Below are 21,310 nucleotides of genomic sequence, written 5' to 3'. Positions count from 1 at the left end.
GAATTATTAAAACTATACTTGTATCATTGTAGTAAACAGGTGTTTGATGACGCATGGTGTTTAAACATCATAGTCATCATCATATAAAATAGCTAATAAACAGTATGCAAAGAAGAGGTGCACAAACCGGTTTATAGTCGGTTCCGGTTTGGGTAGAAACCGGTTTCTTACCATGTTACGATCGGTTTTGGTTCGGGTTTTGACGGTTTTTGCCAGTTTTGGTTCGGTTAACCGGTATTGGGGTAAAAAATTACAAACCTGTTCCGACCCTACTGTTTCTACATAATCGGTTTCAATGTAGTTCAGTTTCGGTTCATTTTTAGGGTTGGTTAACCGATTTATTTGCCCACCTCTAATGCAAAATAATAGGAATAGGTATCACACCAACCCTTTCATGCAAGTATATATATTTGGTGGCCCATGGTGTTTAAACATCATGGTCATCAATCGTAATTTTTTTTGATCGGTTTAAAATCTGTTTTGTTGACTGCTAGAGCATCAATCGGTTTCAATAAGTTTTAGAAGGCAAATAATTTACATTATGCAAATTAAACATAAATTTTATTTTTGCTGCATAAAATTCGATTATGATGAAAACTAACAATATAAGTAAACTGATTGAATTAATTCAGAATTGCCATAAAAACAAACAATCGACATTAATAAGTAACTAAAACGAATCGACAATTAGTATACAAATATGATTGACTGCTATAATGAGAATTAAATGAAATTAAGAAGCATTTGACTGCTATGTGTGTGGTATTAACAAACAATCGCAATTAGTAAACAAATATGATTGACTGCTATAATGGGAATTAAATGAAATTAAGAAACAATAGACATTAATAAGTAAAGATTGATTACCATTTTCGCCGTCAATCATGAAATTCATCTTCCTTAGGGTTTTTTTTTTTATTATCAAAGAAGAAAATGTATAACAGTTGCTGATCATCATCGATGTTTATCAAGAAAGAAGTTGATATTGCTTAATTGTATGAAGTAACCAATTATGTTAATATTTTAAACATATTTAATGGATATGATGATTACCTAAATACCCTTTATTTTAAATTATAAACTATGCCACTTGTCAGTCATCTATTTATTCTCATCATTCTCACAAAACATTAAATTCTTACTTAAACTCTTCTCTCTCTCTCTATACATACATATATATATGTGTGTGATTAGATTAGAATAAAAACTCATTTAAGTTGTCAAAACTTTAGAAACTCATTCTCAACCACATGTTTTTAAATCTTGCGAGAAGTGACTTTACAGCGAGAAGTTGATCTCAACCATTGATTAGGTATAATGAATGGTTTAAAATAGGATCTGTGACAAGAAACAGAAGGAACTTATGAAATCCCCCTTTTTACTATCTATTGGTTTGCAATCAATACTCCCCTGATCGACATTTGCAAGAGGAAATTGATACTCAAAATAGTTGGATTTTAACGAGATGGATGTGCAGGTGTGTTGTAAACAATTTTATCTCTTTAGTCAATTCCCCAAATACTCATGAACTTACTACCCAATTCCTTCCCCTTCCCTAATTGATCTTTGCGAAAATCTTCTATCCACCAAATGGATTTCCAGAATCTCTAATTTTTGTAAACAATGCATTCTCGGATTTAAGAAGGCAAAGTATATGTTTCTTCACAAGAATCGATTGAGGGCTGCACCTATGAAGGTTACCTCGAGGCTAAGGTTAGTGAAGTCTTTTTTTATTTATTTAAAAACTCATATTTCTCACCGTGGATAGCTACATTCAATATATGTTCTTATATTCATTTTATTATTTGAAGATTTAGAAAACAAAATAGGGCTTTTTTTTCTTTTTTTCTTAATCCATTCTGGTGCAATTTGCTCTTCATCTGGGATAACTACACAACTGTTTTTTGTTCATTTTTTATGTGTAGGCTAACTTTTTTTTCTTTTTTTTGGACTGCTATAAAAGATGGATATTGTTGTATTTTATAGCTGCATTGAGCTATAATTAACGTGTAATAAAAATTGGATTTTGGTGTAGGTGTAGGTATGGCTGTGGTTTGGATTTTTCTAGAATAACCTACATCATGTGTACTTATTTCCTTTATTTTCATATTTAGTTCATATATGATGATTATTTTGCTACATCGAGCTATATTTGAATCATTCATAGAATGTTTTATTATATACACATGCTAGAAAAACCAACCAGAAAGTAGTTTTGAGACATTAAACTAAAAATGTCCAATAATACTTAAGAAAAACATGTGAATGATGTATTATGCATTGTAGGTTATAGTAGATGTGAAGATATTTATAAAGTATGTATTATGAATTATATGACAGTATGTGTAGGTGATTTGAATTAGTTTAGTATGTGTAGGTTAATATGATGATCAGTGTCGGTTGTTTATATGTAGTGTATGCATGTACATATAGTTTTTTGTGTAGGTACATATAATTCTCTATGTAGGTGAATAGGATGGGTTTTTTTTTTTTGGAATATAGACATATATATATTGTATATAACTGTAATTCCTACACATAAATAGTCTAGTTAACTTAACTGTCACACCCCGACTAACACAATGCGGAAGCGTAAAACGGGAATGTAACAGACACCTCTGATATCAACACATTGTTTATAAAGAAACATTACAAACTAATTTACAATATATTACATTTCTTCGTTCTATCATTGTTTTACAGTCTAGGCGATACAAACAAAGCTAGTTCGTTAACTATACGATCTTACTACTAGTATCCTTGCTTCTATCCACATAGCATCAACCAAACACCTCAGGCAAGTAACAGGTCACCAAATCATTCCAATTTAGGTACACCTGAAAAGCAGTTTAAAACGGGTCAACTACTAGAGTTGGTGAGTTTCACGAGTTTCAAGAAATCAGTAATGAGTATTCACAAGTCAACACTTGTAATCATGAAACAAGTATGTATGTATGTAAATGATGTATGTGATGTAATTATGCTAAGCTACAGTGAAGCCTGGACTGTTCGTGCTACGTGCCTCCATTTCCCACGCTCAATCAACCAATGTGGCCCCTTTCCGCCCACAACATGCCCCGGTAGCTATGTCTAACACTACATAGCTTGTTTGTATAAATGAAATATGGACATGTGCAAACGGGATAATGTCTCAGCAACCGTGCTGGCCCCGCCTGGGTTTGTCAAACCAATAGTACTATTCACAAGCCACCGGCTCGAAGTTAATCACTGTGTTAGTGGGGACTTTCATGTGTTAGCACTTAGATAATTCACATCATCACATGTTTCAGATAAGTATATAGATATAAGCAAACATGCTTTTCACCCCAAAAGTTCGTAAAACAGTTTAAAAGTGGGGTCATGAAACTCACCGTTTAGTCGATAATCAGTAGTGTATCAGCTCGTGTTTTGTTCTGTCCGCTATCAGTAGTTCCAATAATCAATATTATAATAATATTAATATTTTAATATTATTATAATCTCAATACTAAACTGGGCTGTATAACTAATCTGGGTGTAGCTGGAACGCCCAGAAAGTGGCAATTGGCTTAGGTCGTGATGTTGTTCAATGTCTAATACTTAAAATCGAACTTGGCTCAGACTCCCGTTTTCCCAGCTGGGCCAAGTTGTTCGTTTACGCGTTCTGATAACAGTTATGGGAAAATAAGCTTGGGTAAATGTATTGGTTAACAAAATGATTAAGTTATAAAGAAATATTACATATTGGGGTCCCGGATTAGCCACGGGGCCCGTTTCCGTTTATTCAGTTTGATTTAAGAAGAAACACGCACAATCCATCCGAATTGTCCAGGTTTTTCATAGAAAAGTTCGTTTTTACTTAATTAGTCCAAAAATATGATTTTTGATCACTCTTGGTGTTTTGATATTCCCGCAGATTCACTAGTCGCAAACTTGCCGGTTTTTATAAAAACTGAATTTGTTTAATATTCAGATTAGCATAATTAATTAACCGTTAATCATTAAATTATGAAAATTTAACCACTTGTCAATTAAAATATGTATATTTTTATAAAAATATTTTTGGAATTTATTTACTGATTTATTAATTTATAAAAATTCATTTTATCAGCTATATTTTGCCTGAAAATCGTCCGTTTACCCCAAACAATTTCCAAAAATTCCACAAAAATTCCTGAATATTCAAATCATGTCTCAAATCAACCTGTATCAATTCCAGAATGTAAAAAGCTCGTGCAATATTCTTTTCGGCCCAATTTCCGCTGTAAAAATTCACACGAACGCAAATAAACAAAACACCCTTAAACTTCTCCAAATGATCCCAAAATTTATATGTGATCAAAATACATCAAATCTGAGTTCCCAGAAAAATTTTATAATTTTTGAAGTATTTTAGCTATTTTTCCTAAATAAACATCCCAATTCGGTAATAAATTCGCCAAATATTCTCGGATGGTCGAAAAATTACCAAATTTAAACAGGGACTCATTGACATGGTCCCTGATGTCCCTTAAAAATTTCAAGTTCTAACAATATGCACATCATAACCTTAACCTAAATAGCCCGTAAGCGAGTGTTTCGGCATTACCTTAGCGGGTTTGGCTCGTTTCCGACCTTTTAATCAAGTTTTCAGGTTCTTGTGCTTCTAAGCAAGCTAGGTACAAGTCCTATATCACGAACCAAGCAATATTTCATCAACATAACAGCCCTTAAGTTAGGGTTTCGGCTAGTGCATAAAAACGAACTTTTGAACCGTAAGATCGTCGTTTCAACCCTTTAATCCGTGTTTATGGCCAAAAAAACTATCAAAACAGGTTCCTTACCATGTGTATGATCAAAACATGTTTATGGACCATTTTTAGGATTTTTACACGGTTAGGAATGATTTTTAGTAACCAAGACATGTTTTTATGGTATTAAACAAGTTCAAACAAGTAAAAAAGCTACTTATTTAGGCCCCTTACCTTAGGGTTTGAGTGTTTGGCTGGAACAGAAGTAGTGTCCAGATTTTTCCAAGAAATGATGTTAAAAATAGCTTGAACCTAGTTTAAATGTGAAAGAAGAAACAAGGGGGGGGCGGCTGCGATCGGACCATCATGGGCCCACTTTGGGCCCATTTTGGCCCAAGTTTCTGATTTCTCAAGCCCAAATACGAAAATCCCGGTCCAAATTTAGTTCGGGTTCGGTTTTTGGCGCGAAAAACTTATCGGGTGCGTTAAACAACGCGAAAACAAGTGTTTTTCGGCTAGTTTTGTGTAAAATTATAAAAACATACTATATGTTTGTAAAAATCAAAAATATTTTCACGGATCGCTTAAAACATTTCAAATAAGTGTTTGGTAAGTCTTTTTCGGCTTAACGGATGATACAATGCTTGGTTTGTAACTATCTTTCGCGTTTAAATGAATAGCGGGTGGTTAAACGAGCATGTTTTCGTTTAACTTGTTTGCTATCAAACTAAGGCCATATTTCTAATATTTTAGCTTGTATAGATCGTATATCACTTATAAATGGCCCCTGAGATATCTGGGTCGTAACCCGACCCGTTCGGTTAATCGTTCGTTTGCTACGCAAAAGGCGTTTATTTGCTTAATCGGTAAATACGTACTGAGGTGTACCTTGTTTTGGCTCAAATGTCACATTCTCCCCCCGTTAGAAAATTTCGTCTCCGAAATTCGATTATTCAACTTTGTCTTTGTTTGGAAACAGGTGCGGGTATTTCTTTTTGAATTCGGATTTCCGCTCCCACGTGAATTCGGGTCCCCTTTGTGAATTCCACCGAACTTTTTCTAGAGAGATTTTGTTGTGTCTTAATTGTTTTATTTTTCCTCTAATATTTCCACCGGTTCTTCAACGAAATTCAGTTTTTTGTTTATGTTTAAGTCTTTTAATGGCACGATTTCGGTTTCGCCAGTAAGACACTTTTTCAGGTTCGAAACGTGAAAGACATCGTGAATAGAGCTCAACTCCATAGGAAGTTTCAGTCGGTAGGCTACCGGACCTATCTTAGAAATGACTTCATATGGCCCAATGTATCGCGGAGCTAGTTTACCGGTTTTTTCCAATCGAATGACGCCTTTCCACGGGGATACTTTCAGAAAAACTCTGTCGCCTATTTCAAAGGATAACGGCTTTCTACGAACATCAGCGTAGCTTTTCTGTCGATCTTGGGCGATTTTCAATTTGCTTGTGATTTTACGGATTTTGTCGGTGGTTTCTTGAATCAAGTCAGATCGTGTAATTTGGGTATCTCCAACCTCAGTCCAGCACAAGGGTGACCTACATTTCCGTCCATACAGCGCTTCATACGGTGCCGCTTGAATGCTACTGTGATAGCTATTGTTGTACGAAAATTCGACCAGTGGAAGATGTTGATCCCAGTTTCCACCGAAGTCTAGTACACAAGCGCGAAGCAAATCTTCTAAGGTTTGAATGGTTCGTTCAGATTGACCGTCGGTTTGGGGATGGTAGGCGGTACTTAGGTCAATTCGGGTTCCCAAAGCTTCTTGTACGGCTTGCCAGAAACAAGAGGTGAAATGGCTATCGCGATCAGAAATAATTGAAACGAGTACGCCGTGTCGGGATACGATTTCATTGATGTAGATGTTAGCAAGTTTTTCGGTTGTATAAGTGGTTCGGATTGGAAGGAAGTGTGCGGATTTGGTTAGTCGGTCAACTATCACCCATATTGCATCGTTTCCTCGGGAAGTTTTTGGGAGATGTGTTACAAAATCCATGGTAATCTGTTCCCATTTCCATTGTGGTATTTCCGGTTGGTGCAACATTCCCGAAGGTTTTTGATATTCAGCCTTAACTCTCGCACACGTTAAACATTTACTGACGTACGTGGCTATATCCTTCTTCATACCGGGCCACCAATAATACTCCTTCAAGTCCTTGTACATCTTATCTGTTCCAGGATGAATGGAGTATTTGGACTTATGGGCTTCGTCCATGATCAAGTCACGCAGATTACTGAAAGTGGGAATCCAAACTCGGTTTTTGTAGTATAGAATTTCGTCAGTTCTTTCTTCAAAGTTTTGTTCGGTTCCATTCAAGTTTTCATTTTCCAAGTGATCTCCTTTCAGAGCTTCGTTTTGAGCAATACGAATTTGTTCGGTGAGGCTGGTTTGGACGATCATTTCAAGTGCTCGGACCCGTAGTGGTTTGATTCTGTCTTTTCTACTCAAAGCATCTGCCACTATATTAGCCTTGCCCGGATGGTATCGAATCTCACAGTCTTAATCATTCAACAATTCTACCCATCTTCTCTGCCTCATATTTAGTTCTTTCTGGTCGAAAATATGCTGTAGGCTTTTGTGGTCGGTGTATACTGTACACTTGGTGCCATACAAATAGTGCCTCCAGATCTTGAGTGCAAAAATAACCGCGCCCAATTCCAAGTCATGGGTGGTATAATTCTTCTCGTGCACCTTTAATTGTCGAGAAGCGTATGCTATGACTTTGTTCCTTTGCATAAGTACGCACCCTAAACCTTTCCGGGACGCATCACAATAAACTACCAGATCATCAGTTCCCTCTGGAAGACTCAGTATCGGGGCTTGGCACAGTTTCTGTTTCAGTAATTGAAAAGCCGCTTCTTGATCTTCTCCCCACATGTAAGCGCGATCTTTTTGAGTCAAAAGGGTTAAAGGTTGGGCTATGCTGGAAAAATTAGCAATAAAACGCCGATAATACCCAGCTAAACCCAAAAATTGGCGGATCTCTTTCGGTGACTTTGGGGCTTGCCAATTTTTGATGGCTTCAATCTTACTCGGGTCTACATGGATACCGTGTCGGTTAACAACGTGTCCTAGAATTGTACTTCTTGTAGCCAAAATTCACATTTTGACAGCTTGGCATACAACCTTTCCTGCTTCAACAGCTCCAAGATAGTTCGTAAATGCTGCTCGTGTTCCTCCTTGGTTTTCGAATATATCAAAATGTCATCTATAAACACGATAACGAATTTGTCAATGTACGGTTTACAAACTCGATTCATAAGGTCCATGAAAAGTGTAGGAGAATTAGTCAGTCCGAACGGCATAACTAAGAATTCGTAGTGGCCATAACGAGTTCGGAACGCCGTTTTAGACACGTCTTCCTCTTGGATTTTAACTTGATGGTAACCGGATCGAAGGTCAATTTTCGAGAAATAGTTTGCCCCTTGGAGTTGGTCAAACAAGTCATCTATTCGTGGAAGAGGGTATCGGTTCTTGATGGTAACTTTGTTTAATTCCCGGTAATCAATGCACATTCTAAAACTTCCATCTTTCTTCTTTACAAATAATACCGGTGCTCCCCAAGGAGAATAACTGGGACGAATGAAACCCTTATCTAACAACTCCTGCAACTGGTTGGATAATTCTTGCATTTCAGAAGGTGCCAACCGGTAAGGTGCCTTAGCAATGGGGGCTGATCCTGGGATTAAGTCAATACGGAATTCAACCTGTCGGTTCGGTGGTAATCCGGGTAAATCGTCAGGAAAGACATCGGGGTATTCACGTACAACGGGAATCTCTTCTATGCGTTTCTCATCGGGGTTCTTTATAGTCACGTTTGCCAAAAATGCCATACAACCTTGGCGTAAACATTTCAACACTTTGAGATGAGACACGAGAGGTAATATCAAACCGGACTTCTCTCCTTGTACTACAATCAGCTCACCATTCGAAAAGGGAATTTTAACTATCTTGTTGTTACACACAATCTCCGCCTTATACTTGGTTAATCAGTCCATGCCAACGATTACATCAAAACTTCCTAACTCTACCGGGAGTAGGTCAATAATGAATGGGTGGTCATTAAGAATAATGGAACAATTATGGATTATTTGGTTGACAGTTATAGAGTTACCGTTAGCGAGCTCTATAGTATAGGGATTTGTTAGTTCACTAACTGGCATGTTACCCAAGGATACAAAACTAGTGGAGACAAAGCTTCTATCGGCACCAGTATCAAATAACACAGAAGCATATTGATTAGAAACAGCAAATGTACCTGTTACTACGTTCGGGTCTTGTCGTGCTTCTCCTGACCAAATAACAAACGCGCGTCCCCGAGACGCACCTGAAGTCGATGCTTGGTTTCGACCGGTTACTGCTCCTCGATTCAGCTTGGGGCAGTCCCTTCTAAAGTGTTCCGTGCTCCCACATTCAAAACAAGCGCGGCGATTCACTACAGTTGAGTTTTGCTGAGCTGGTTGCTGACGAATTGGTTGTGGTCTCGGTAGTTGGGGATGACGGGGTTGGGTTGTCTGGGCTGGTCGGTTTACAATCTCCATACCGATTCGGCAATTGGGACCACCATTGTGTCCAGTCCTTCCACACCTTGACATATTATCGGTCTACACTCGCCCACGTGATGAAAACTACATTTATCACATTTTGGCCACGGTCCCTTGTACCGGTCTCGTTTCACCTCAGAACTACTCATGACATAATTCTGTATTGTTGGGCGTGCACGTTTATTTGCTGGCCTTGCTTGTGATCCTGATCCATAATTGGTTCGCTTCATACCTGATGATTCCCCGACCATTCTCAACACTCAGCTTCTTACCAAGTCGAAAGTCACAATGCCGGCTTGAGTCACCGCATTCTCGAACGATGTGTGACCCACAGAGTTCACCAAACTCCTCACTCCCAGGGCTAAACCCCAAATATAACGTTCAACTCGTTTATTTTCAGGAGTTACTAACCATGGTACTAAGCGGGCCAATTCATTGAAGCGGTTCGTGTATCCCAAATGATCCGCTCCTTTCATCTCCAAACTCCAAAGTTCGTGTTCTAATATTTGAATTTCGTTAATTGGGCTGAAATGTTCCAGCATTAGTGTTTTGAGTTCAGCCCATGTCATGCGATTCACCGTATCTTGACCTTTTATCTATACCGTAGTGTTCCACCACATTAATGCGTGATCAGTAAAAGTAGAAGCAACATACTTAACTATGTTTTCCGGTGGACAATTGTTGATATTAAGGACAGATTCAGTCTTTTCGATCCATTTGATTAATCCGTTTGGCCCTTCAGTGCCCTTGAAATCAATCGGTTTACAGGCCATAAAGTTTTTGATCGAATATTCCCTTCGAGGGGGGTTAAGGTTGTTATTGTTATTGTTTGGGTTCGGTGGGGGATTATTTGCATTGGTAGGGGTATTTGCATTAGGTGGGGGATTGTTGTTTGCAACTGTTTCATTGTTGGTTGGGGGAGCATTATTGTTTTGTTGTTGGTTTGTTTGCATATTTGCGTTTACACCGGCAGTTACTTGTGTTACAATAAGTGGAATTACTGCCTGCATTTGCCGATTAATCATCTCGGCTATTTCTGCCTCAGTCATAGGGTTTGCTTTTTTGGGGGCCATTCTATAATGATAAACAAGTATAAGCCAATTAGTACTAATTCCAGTCTACGGCACTGTGTAATAATAATCACAATAAATGTTGTACAGGTAAACCAAATAATATACTGACATTTCACAAATTGTTCTGTACATTGATAATAAAAGGTACATAGACTTAGCCTGATAAAGGCCAGTGCTTGCATGTATATATCAAAATCTGTTACTAAGTGACTGTTAGACTTAACCCTATAAGGGTCAGTGCTTGTAATAATGTACAAAATTGTGCTCCACGTTAACATAACATACTACTATATACATACATGGAGTATCAAAAGATCATGTACACATATCTGTAACATTCTGCATTTATCCGTACAAACGATAGGCTAACCACAAACATAAAAATAACAGCACCGTAATCACCCAGTAACAGTTCCACAGCCGAACTGTCACCCTATCCAAACACCAGTGGTGGTAGGCATCTGACTGCTGCAAGTTCAGTACTATCTGATGTAACGTCGATAAGTACTGAGTCATGTCCCTCCTCTCCTGGTTAAGGTTTGCTATGGCTATCGAGTGGTTTATCACACGGTCAGTCAGGACAACCATCCAAGAGTTGTTTCCTGCGTTTGGGAGGTCAGGGCGAGGGGTAGGTATACTCAATGAACGAGAAGATGATGTATCTACCCTAGGGCGTGAAGGTCCTCCCCGGTCGTGGGTAGATCTGAATGGAATCGAAGTAGGGTCAATCGGGGTTACCCTAATACGAGCACTCTGTCGAACTCGCGCAGTAGCTGAAGTCGTCGGTGACAGGTGTATGGGTGGAGTGGGTAATCTGGCTACTCTAGCAGGTGAACGATACTGACTGTTAACTTCGTCTTGATCCCTGCGTGGTGACCTGGGTGGATAACTATCGCATCTATAACCAGATAGATCAGGCACATTCCAGGGTAGCTCTCTACAAATAACTTCTTCTTCCATCTCTTCCTCTTCCTCCTCCGGCTCCACTTCTGGATCCTCCTCTGATTCTTCCTCGGGATCCTCCTCTACAGAGATTACCGGTTCTTCTTCCGGTACGTAGTCGTTGTTCCTTGACATGACTCTGCACAAAGGTTAGTTATAAGAATAATATCTATTGCTATCGCTAACTATTGTCGAGCAGATTAATTAATTAAACCAAAGTTAATATTAATTATATTATAATATAATATTAGTTTTATTAAAATTTTAATTATTATTATTATTTAAATCAATACTGAATATAAATGAATATAATATTCATAGTAAAATTTACCGCCATCAACAGTATCGTACGTACACGTATTCATACACCTTGTTTCACATAAGCACGTAAGAGTGTTACATATATATATACTTTTACATTACCTTTTATACACATATGTTGCCACTTTTACCTAACCACACGTTCCGCGACTTTTCCCCGAATTCCCTCGTACAAGCAAGTCTGTTATTATGTTCCGGACCACAATAACTCACTTGCCCTACAAGTTCATCCCGACATCCATCAGTATATAATATTAATTTATTATTCAATTATTTTCCCGGGGTTAATCGAGCCTACGGTTATATTTTAGGTACCCTAAGGGATAACCTAATTCTTTATAACCAATGACTCTGATACCAACTTCTGTCACACCCCGACTAGCACAATGCGGAAGCGTAAAACGGGAATGTAACAGACACCTTTGATATCAACACATTGTTTATAAAGAAACATTACAAACTAATTTACAATATATTACATTTCTTCGTTCTATCATTGTTTTACAGTCTAGGCGACACAAACAAAGCTAGTTCATTAACTATACGATCTTACTACTAGTATCCTTGCTTCTATCCACATAGCATCAACCACACACCTCAGGCAAGTAACAGGTCACCATATCATTCCAATTTAGGTACACCTGAAAAGCAGTTTAAAACGGGTCAACTACTAGAGTTGGTGAGTTTCACGAGTTTCAAGAAATCAGTAATGAGTATTCAAAAGTCAACACTTGTAATCATGAAACAAGTATGTATGTATGTAAATGATGTATGTGATGTAATTATGCTAAGCTACAGTGAAGCCTGGACTGTTCGTGCTACGTGCCTCCATTTCCCACGCTCAATCAACCACTGTGGCCCCTTTCCGCCCACAACATGCCCCGGTAGCTATGTCTAACACTACATAGCCTGTTTGTATAAATGAAATATGGACATGTGCAAACGGGATAATGTCTCAGCAACCGTGCTGGCCCCGCCTGGGTTTGTCAAACCAATAGTACTATTCACAAGCCACCGGCTCGAAGTTAATCACTGTGTTAGTGGGGACTTTCATGTGTTAGCACTTAGATAATTCACATCATCACATGTTTCAGATAAGTATATAGATATAGCAAACATGTTTTTCACCCCAAAAGTTCGTAAAACAGTTTAAAAGTGGGGTCATGAAACTCACCGTTTAGTCGATAATCATTACTGTATCAGCTCGTGTTTTGTTCGGTCCGCTATCAGTAGTTCCTATAATCAATATTATAATAATATTAATATTTTAATATTATTATAATCTCAATACTAAACTGGGTTGTATAACTAATCTGGGTGTAGCTGGAACGCCCAGAAAGTGGCAATAGACTTAGGTCGTGATGTTGTTCAACGTCTAATACTTAAAATCGAACTTGGCTCAGACTCCCGTTTTTCCAGCTGGGCCAAGTTGTTCGTTTACGCGTTCAGAAAACAGTTATGGGAAAATAAGCTTGGGTAAATGTATTGGTTAACAAAATGATTAAGTTATAAAAAAAGATCACATATTGGGGTCCCGGATTAGCCACGGGGCCCGTTTCCGTTTATTCAGTTTGATTTAAGAAGAAACACACACAATCCATCCGAATTGTCCAGGTTTTTCATGGAAAAGTTGTTTTTACTTAATTAGTCCAAAAATATGATTTTTGATCACTCTTGGTGTTTTGATATTCCCGCAGATTCACTAGTCGCGAACTTGCCGGTTTTTATAAAAACTGAATTTGTTTAATATTTAGATTAGCATAATTAATTAACCGTTAAATATTAAATTATGAAAATTTAACCACTTGTCAATTAAAATATGTAGATTTTTATAAAAATATTTCTGGAATTTATTTACTGATTTATTAATTTATAAAAATTCATTTTATCAGCTATATTTTGCCTGAAAATCGTCCGTTTACCCCAAACAATTTCCAAAAATTCCACAAAAATTCCTGAATATTCAAATCATGTCTCAAATCAACCTGTATCAATTCCAGAATGTAAAAAGCTCGTGCAATATTCTTTTCGGCCCAATTTCGGCTGTAAAAATTCACACGAACGCAAATAAACAAAACACCCTTAAACTTCTCCAAATGATCCCAAAATTTATATGTGATCAAAATACATCAAATCTGAGTTCCCAGAAAAATTTCATAATTTTTGAAGTATTTTAGCTATTTTTCCTAAATAAACGTCCCAATTCGGTAATAATTCGCCAAATATTCTCGGATGGTCGAAAAATTACCAAATTTAAACAGGGACTCATTGACATGGTCCCTGATGTCCCTGAAAAATTTCAAGTTCTAACAATATGCACATCATAACCTTAACCTAAATAGCCCGTAAGCGAGTGTTTCGACATTACCTTAGCGGGTTTGGCTCGTTTCCGACCTTTTAATCAAATTTTCAGGTTCTTGTGCTTCTAAGAAAGATAGGTACAAGTCATATATCACAAACTAAGAAATATTTCATCAACATAACAGCCCTTAAGTTAGGGTTTCGGCTAGTGCACAAAAACGAACTTTTGAACCGTAAGATCGTCGTTTCAACCCTTTAATCCGTGTTTATGGCCAAAAAAATTATCAAAACAGGTTCCTTACCATTTGTATGATCAAAACATTTTTATGGACCATTTTTAGGATTTTTACACGGTTAGGAATGATTTTTAGTAACCAATACATGTTTTTATGGTATTAAACAAGTTCAAACAAGTAAAAAAGCTACTTATTTAGGCCCCTTACCTTAGGGTTTGAGTGTTTGTGGCTGGAACAGAAGTGGTGTCCAGAGTTTTCCAAGAAATGATGTTAAAAATAGCTTGAACCTAGTTTAAATGTGAAAGAAGAAACAGGGGGGGTGGCGGCTGCGATCGGACCATCATGGGCCCACTTTGGGCCCATTTTGGCCCAAGTTTCTGATTTCTCAAGCCCAAATACGAAAAGCCCGGTCCAAATTTAGTTCGGGTTCGGATTTTGGCGCGAAAAACTTATCGGGTGCGTTAAACAACGCGAAAACAAGTGTTTTTCGGCTAGTTTTGTGTAAAATTATAAAAACATACTATATGTTTGTAAAAATCAAAAATATTTTCACGGATCGCTTAAAACATTTCAAATAAGTGTTTGGTAAGTCTTTTTCGGCTTAACGGATGATACAATGCTTGGTTTGTAACTATCTTTCGCGTTTAAATCTATAGCAGGTGGTTAAACGAGCATGTTTTCGTTTAACTTGTTTGCTATCAAACTAAGGCCATATTTCTAATATTTTAGCTTGTATAGATCGTATATCACTTATAAATGGCCCCCCGAGATATCTGGGTCGTAACCCGACCCGTTCGGTTAATCGTTCGTTTGCTACGCAAAAGACGTTTATTTGCTTAATCGGTAAATACGTACTGAGGTGTACCTTGTTTTGGCTCAAATGTCACAATAACGCTACACACCAGATATATATATATCTTACTATGATGTTATAAATATGTGTAGGTTAACATGATTATCAGTGTATAGGTTGTTTTTGTGTAGTGTGTGTAGGTAGATATGATTATCTATGTAGGTAAATATGATGGCTTTTTTAGAATATAGACATATAGATGTTGTATTCAACTTTAATTCCTTCGCATAAATAGTCTAGTTAACACTACACACCAAGTATATATATTATCCTACTATGATATTATAAATATATGTAAATTAATATCAGGATTAGTGTAAGTTGTTTATGTGTAGTGTGTAGGTACATTTATTATGTAAGTAAATAGGATGAGTTTTTTTTAGAATATAGACATATAGATATTGTATTTACCTTTAATATCTACACAAATAGTCTAGTTAAAGCATTTACAATCCGTCTATCAAATTTAGCGAGTGGGATTTTTATAAAATAGAGCAAGTTGTTTAGGGTGTTGTGAGTGAAGGAGAGAGAAAATACAGTGTTAAATCTGTATATTTGAAAAGTTCTTGTAGCGCCATATAAATTTTTAATATATTTTGAAAGTGGCTGTGAGTGAATAAGAGAAAAAAGGTTATGATAAATGTATAAAAAAATATTATTTAATTGAGAATGAGAGAAAAAATATAGTTTGTTTTAGTGTAATTTTGGATTTAAAAATAGGGGAAGGGATGTGAATGCTCTTACCTTAACACTACACACCAATTATATAAATATATATATATCTTACTATGATATTATAAATATGTGTAGATTAATACATGATCAGTGTATACGATGTTATAATATGTGTACGTTAATATGATGATCAGTGTAGGTCGTTGACGTGTAGTGTGTGCAGGTAAATAAGATGGGTTGTTTTAGAATATAGACATATAGATTGTATTTAAATGTAATTCCTACACATGAATAGTATAATTAACTTAACACTACATACCAAGTATATATATCTTACTATGATGTTATATATATGTGTAGATTTTTGTGTAAGAATTACAGTGTAGGACTTGCTTCCATACAAATGGGGAAATTTTAGCCGAATAGCCTGTTCATGATGTTTAGTATTTTATGCAGCTATTTGTTATTATTTGCATATATGTTTTATTGACATGCATGATTTTACGCATGATTTCTTTAAAAAGCTATGTAGGAACAAAATATGTAAATAGACAAAAATACGGTTAAGTAAAGTACATTCATATGTTGTTTCGTTGTATAGGCGTACAACAAATACCTAAAACGAGGCAATGCATGGGCGGTGTATGAGAGGTGTATTAGAACCTGTCAATGGGTCGGTATAAATAGTCAATGATAGGAAGGACATAATATGAAATGGTGGAGATTGTTGATGATTATTATGAAAAAGTTGGGGTGTGTGTGTGGCACCTTTGACCAAATTAAATGGGTACAAGAATGTCTATCGGATAAACCCTAACAAGAATGCAGTTTGGTTAATTCCCTTAAAAGAAATGGTTCTGTTTTCGCCTCAGGTTCCAGCTTGTTTGCTAAAAAGTCAAGGTTTGAACATGCCAAATGAATGTTGAAGATATAAAAGAAAAAATATAGTTGAAATGGAAAGGCACATTACTCACTAAAGTGTGCGAGAGTGATTGCGTACATATGATACATAGAGATGGAAGGCAATTGGCGAGGAATTAAGGTAGTTGGATGCAAAATGAATCAGAAGGTGATCCCTAACGGTTGGAGCTTAGTTTGATTTTAAAATGACTCAAATGTTGGTAGAGAAACTTGTAGTAATTACTTATTATGACTTAATTACCTTTTGGATGTGTTAGCTGCGCTTTATATATCAATGGGTTTTGCTATGAATTATTCACTCCGCAACATGAAAATTTTATGAACAAATTATTTGGACTGAGGTGGTTTGTAAAAATAATGACGAAAATGATTTTAAAAAAAAAAAAAAGAAAAGGTTAGATATTGAAAAGCATGTAATTCAAATGATTTATATGGATTCATCACCATAGATTGCAACAGAAAGCCATCAAACATAATTGAATGAGTAAAATGATGATATCAAAAAATTTGGCATTTCTTGATTTAAGTATAATATTAAACGGAATCGATTTAATATAATGATAATATGAATTGATCCAAATAACAAATCCAATTTGCTATAGCTTAGTTTAAGGATAATCAACAAAACTTTGATGGGTAATTGATGGATCGGTTCATTGTATTTGCGATATTTTGATGTGTTAGAGCTTGATTTTGATAATCGATCCATGTGAAATTGAATCTATGAAATCTATGGTGCTTGAACCGGGATAATCAACACTATCGATGTAGGTCTATTTGGTGATAACAACTTAATTCAAATGCTGGAATTAAGGATATGCAAGAAATCAAACAAAAAACCGATTTAGGTTGTTCATTTGTTGATAAAATGCAGCAGTGAATAGATCAATTATTTCCTTGGAAATTGAATAATACTTACATTATAAAAATAGTTTAATTAAAATATGTGTAAGTGTAACTTATCCCAAATTATTGTTTAATACCATATATAGAAAATTCTGATTTTACTAAAATACCCCATTTATTAAAATAAATCATAAACAAAAAAAAAATGTGATTAGTTGGATTAATTTCTCGCACTTCTCGCGCTAAAAATACTTCTGAAAAGAACTGTATCCTATATATATATATATATGGGTAAAAGTAAAAATGCATAGTTTTCTAGAAAGAATAGGAATGACATAAAATTTGGAGTAATGAAACTATGTGAGCCTATCTAGGGGAACTATGTAGCTTAAATTATTTGTTATTTTAAAAACTACCAATCTCAACCACCAGATCATATATATACCCCTATATATATATGTATGTATGTATGTATATGTGTGTGGGGGGTGGTTATTGTACAATAATGGCTTATCGTATATTAGAACGCGACCTTCTAGAGCGTTGAATTAAAAAATATGTGGTGCAGTTTCGTAAAATAACCCAAACTAATTCATGATCAAATTCATCGATTACAGTCCATTCTGATCCAAATTATAAACTCATTGTTCTATCTCATCCAATTTCTAAACCCTAATCAGAGCTTAAAGTATGAAATCTCTAAAGTCAAAAACCAAAATCACAATGAAACGTCGTTGAACATAAGAATCTTCAAAATTGATCAAAACTGATGATTTAATCAATCAAATTGATGTGTAGAAGGATTTAGATTCATCAATCGATTATGAAATTACAGAATCTATACTCAACTGAGCTCTGATTACGGTACAAAATATTACGTTTAAACATTCTAAACAAAACTGAAGACACTAAAACGTTCTAACCAAAACGAACACCTTTAAACGTTCAAGTTAAACGTTCTGACAAAAAACGAACACCTTTAAACGTTCTGACCAAAATGAACTCCTTTAAACGTTCAAGTTTAGAAGTTCAGAACAAAACGTTTAGAAGTTCAGAACCCTAATTAGAGCTCAGATCTGAAATTAAGCGTTCTAGACAAACCTTTAAACGTTCAGAAGCTCAGATATGAAATTAAACTATCTATAACATGAAATTGAACTCTGAAATCACTTTATATAATCTCATAATCATCAAGAAATCATCAATCGACCATCGATTTAATCATATGAATAAATCTAGAACGTATTTAAAGTTCTGCAAATGAATGTCTGCAAATGGCGTATTTCAATTCAATTCAATTGAAGTGGTGTCTACAAATGTCGTCGGTGACGATGGTTGAATCCGCGCAACAGTTAATTGAGATGGAAACGAATTGAAATAATTTACAAATTTGTCACCGCGTGTTTTTTGAAATCAAGGGTTATGGGTGTCGCGTACGTAATGTACGATAAGAGATTATCGTATCAAATCTTTTATCTATATATATATATATATATATATTAATTTATTAGTTAGTAACTTGTAACTCAGGCGAGATATTGCGTGTTGGTATGAATATTTGACGCCATAAACACTACAAACGATCAAAGTAGTATGCTTATGAAGATGGATGAAGGCAAATGCAAGGTATATTGTTGAGGCTAGGGTTGTCACTTTTACCCGAAACCCAACCCAAAAAAACTCGTGCCCGAACCTAAACAAAGCCGACCCGAAAAACCTGAACCCGAACCCAGACTAACCCGAACCGAAATAATTCGGGTTGGTTCTCGGGTTTGATTTATAAGTTTCAGGTAACTCGAAAAACCCGAATAAGCTTTTAGTTTTGAAATTTAATATATTTTTAGGTATAATAGGCTTAGTCTTAGTCACTAAAGTTATCAGAATCTGAGTCTAATCGACTGTTGTCATTCTAACTATTATGGATTGATTGGTTATTGTTAATTTATGTTTTCCGTTTATTACTAATAGCAACCGTAATCGAACAACCAAATCATGTCTGATTGAAGACGATATGGTTCGAGTTAGTTACTTAATTTTACTCTTATTTTGAATTGTTTTATGACTTTATCAAGTTATTGTGGTTTATTATTTGATTACCCGTTACGAGCAAAGAAGAATATGTTGTTTTAATTTTAGCATTGAAGTTTTTAATTTCTTTTTTTTTGTTTTTTGTTTCATTTTCTAGGATACCCGAAACCCAATTAACCCAAACCGAAAAAACCCGAACCCGAATTACCTGAACCCGAAAAACCCGTGAGAGATTTGGGTTGGGTTTCGGGTAAGATTTAAAACTTTGAAACCCGAAGAACCCGACCCAAAAAACCCAAAAAAGACCCCTAGTTGAGGCTGAACTAATATTGCATTTATTTTATTATTTATTTTAAACATTGAAGTACCAAACCGTTTGTCACTATTATAATGTTAAGTTCGGAGTTTTTTTACCCAATTCCGTGTAATACGCGGGTTTATAACATAATGCGTAATATGATAATTTCAAACGAGCATAATATTTTTTTAATGAACAGTTGGCTAATGAAAATTAAATAAACCAAACCCATTTTCTGATAAAATATTACTAATTTTTTTTAAACCTTAACTTAAAAAAATAATTGTTATAGACAGTTTAATCAAACAAGCCCGCCATTGGTCTTATTTTCAGTTTAAAAAAAACCCCAACTATATATTTAATAAGCCCAAATCTTTTATTTCCGTGTAACACACGAAGATAATGTGTCATTTTCAAAATATGAAAACCCGTAAGAAACAACAAGTAGTTTACAAACCTAGTCGTGAAGACTATTTTAAGTTTAGAAAATTTCAAGGACAAACATTTTGAAACACTAAACTTGTCGGTACGGTGTATTTGAATTTTAGTAAAACTTTATATTTAAAAAGTTAAAAAAGAAAACTCATTACGAGTAAAATTAAATATAATAATACAATATTAAGAAAAGTATCAAAATTTTCATAAAAAAAACTCGTCCAAACTATATTTCTCTAAAATGGTCGTTCCGACAAGTTGTGCTTTAAAATGCTCGTCACTGAAATCTTTTTAAGCCTAAAATAATCTGCGTGACTAGTTTTGTAAACTACCCGTTGCCTCCAAAAATCTAGTTGTCACGATGAGTTTAAAATATCTATTTCTGGATTTCTTTACAAATAATACCTAAAACTAAATTCGTGTATGAAAATACTATTTTGAGAATTTTCCAATCATCCCTCATACCTTGGTGGTGCCAGTTGTAGCGTCGTAGACGGTGACATTCCATTTCATGTCCGACGGAAATATTTCGCCGGTCCCGTTCCAGAGGGCCCGCGTCCCGGACAACGGCGGTCCATCATAACTGATTCTTTCGACACGCGACTGCAGCCTAATGTGTGGCATGAGATCAAAGTGTGTGGCATAGGAGTGGATGTATTCAAGCATCTGTTGTTGTGTAGGGAAGTCGTCGACGACTGATTCCGGCCACGGGAAGTCAGAAAACCGAAAGAATGCTTTGGGTAACTGTAGCCTTGTGGTTTTGATGGTTTTAATCCATACACCACCAATGTCGGATTCTACCTCAAAGACAGTCGGGTTGAAACCTTTGGAGAGACAGTATTTGCAGGCAAGGAGGCCGCTGAGCCCAGCGCCAACGATGACCACTCGCTTCTTATCCATCATCCTTCCTCCGGTGACGCACTCTCAGAGATATCACATTATATAAGGTCATAAGGATTGCCACATTGTCAAATAATAATAATAATAACCAGTGATTTACCCGGTGAGGTAAATAGTGGAGGATTCAGGATTTTTTTTCAATGAGTTCACTTTTTTAAATGCTCTAATTTTATATGACCGGTCATAAAAAATTTCGGGTCGATTCAATGGTTTGGG

General features: G+C 35.9%; 1 pseudogene across 1 annotated transcript in view; it reads right to left on the bottom strand.

Annotated features, from left to right (window-relative positions):
- LOC143599337 (putative flavin-containing monooxygenase 1) overlaps positions 1-21,125 on the bottom strand; it is a 37,025-nt pseudogene extending 15,900 nt beyond the window's left edge. Inside the window, exon 1 of the transcript XR_013147282.1 lies at positions 20,660-21,125. The product of XR_013147282.1 is annotated as a putative flavin-containing monooxygenase 1 (transcript). The remainder of the gene's footprint in view (positions 1-20,659) is intronic.
- Between the last annotated feature and the right edge of the window lie 185 nt (positions 21,126-21,310).

Source organism: Bidens hawaiensis, unplaced genomic scaffold (assembly GCF_021521415.1).
Source record: "Bidens hawaiensis isolate Kalapana, Puna unplaced genomic scaffold, B.hawaiensis_p1.1 tig00052043_1, whole genome shotgun sequence".
Classification (NCBI taxonomy): Eukaryota; Viridiplantae; Streptophyta; class Magnoliopsida; order Asterales; family Asteraceae; genus Bidens; species Bidens hawaiensis.
This window is presented reverse-complemented; position numbering and strand designations above follow the sequence as displayed.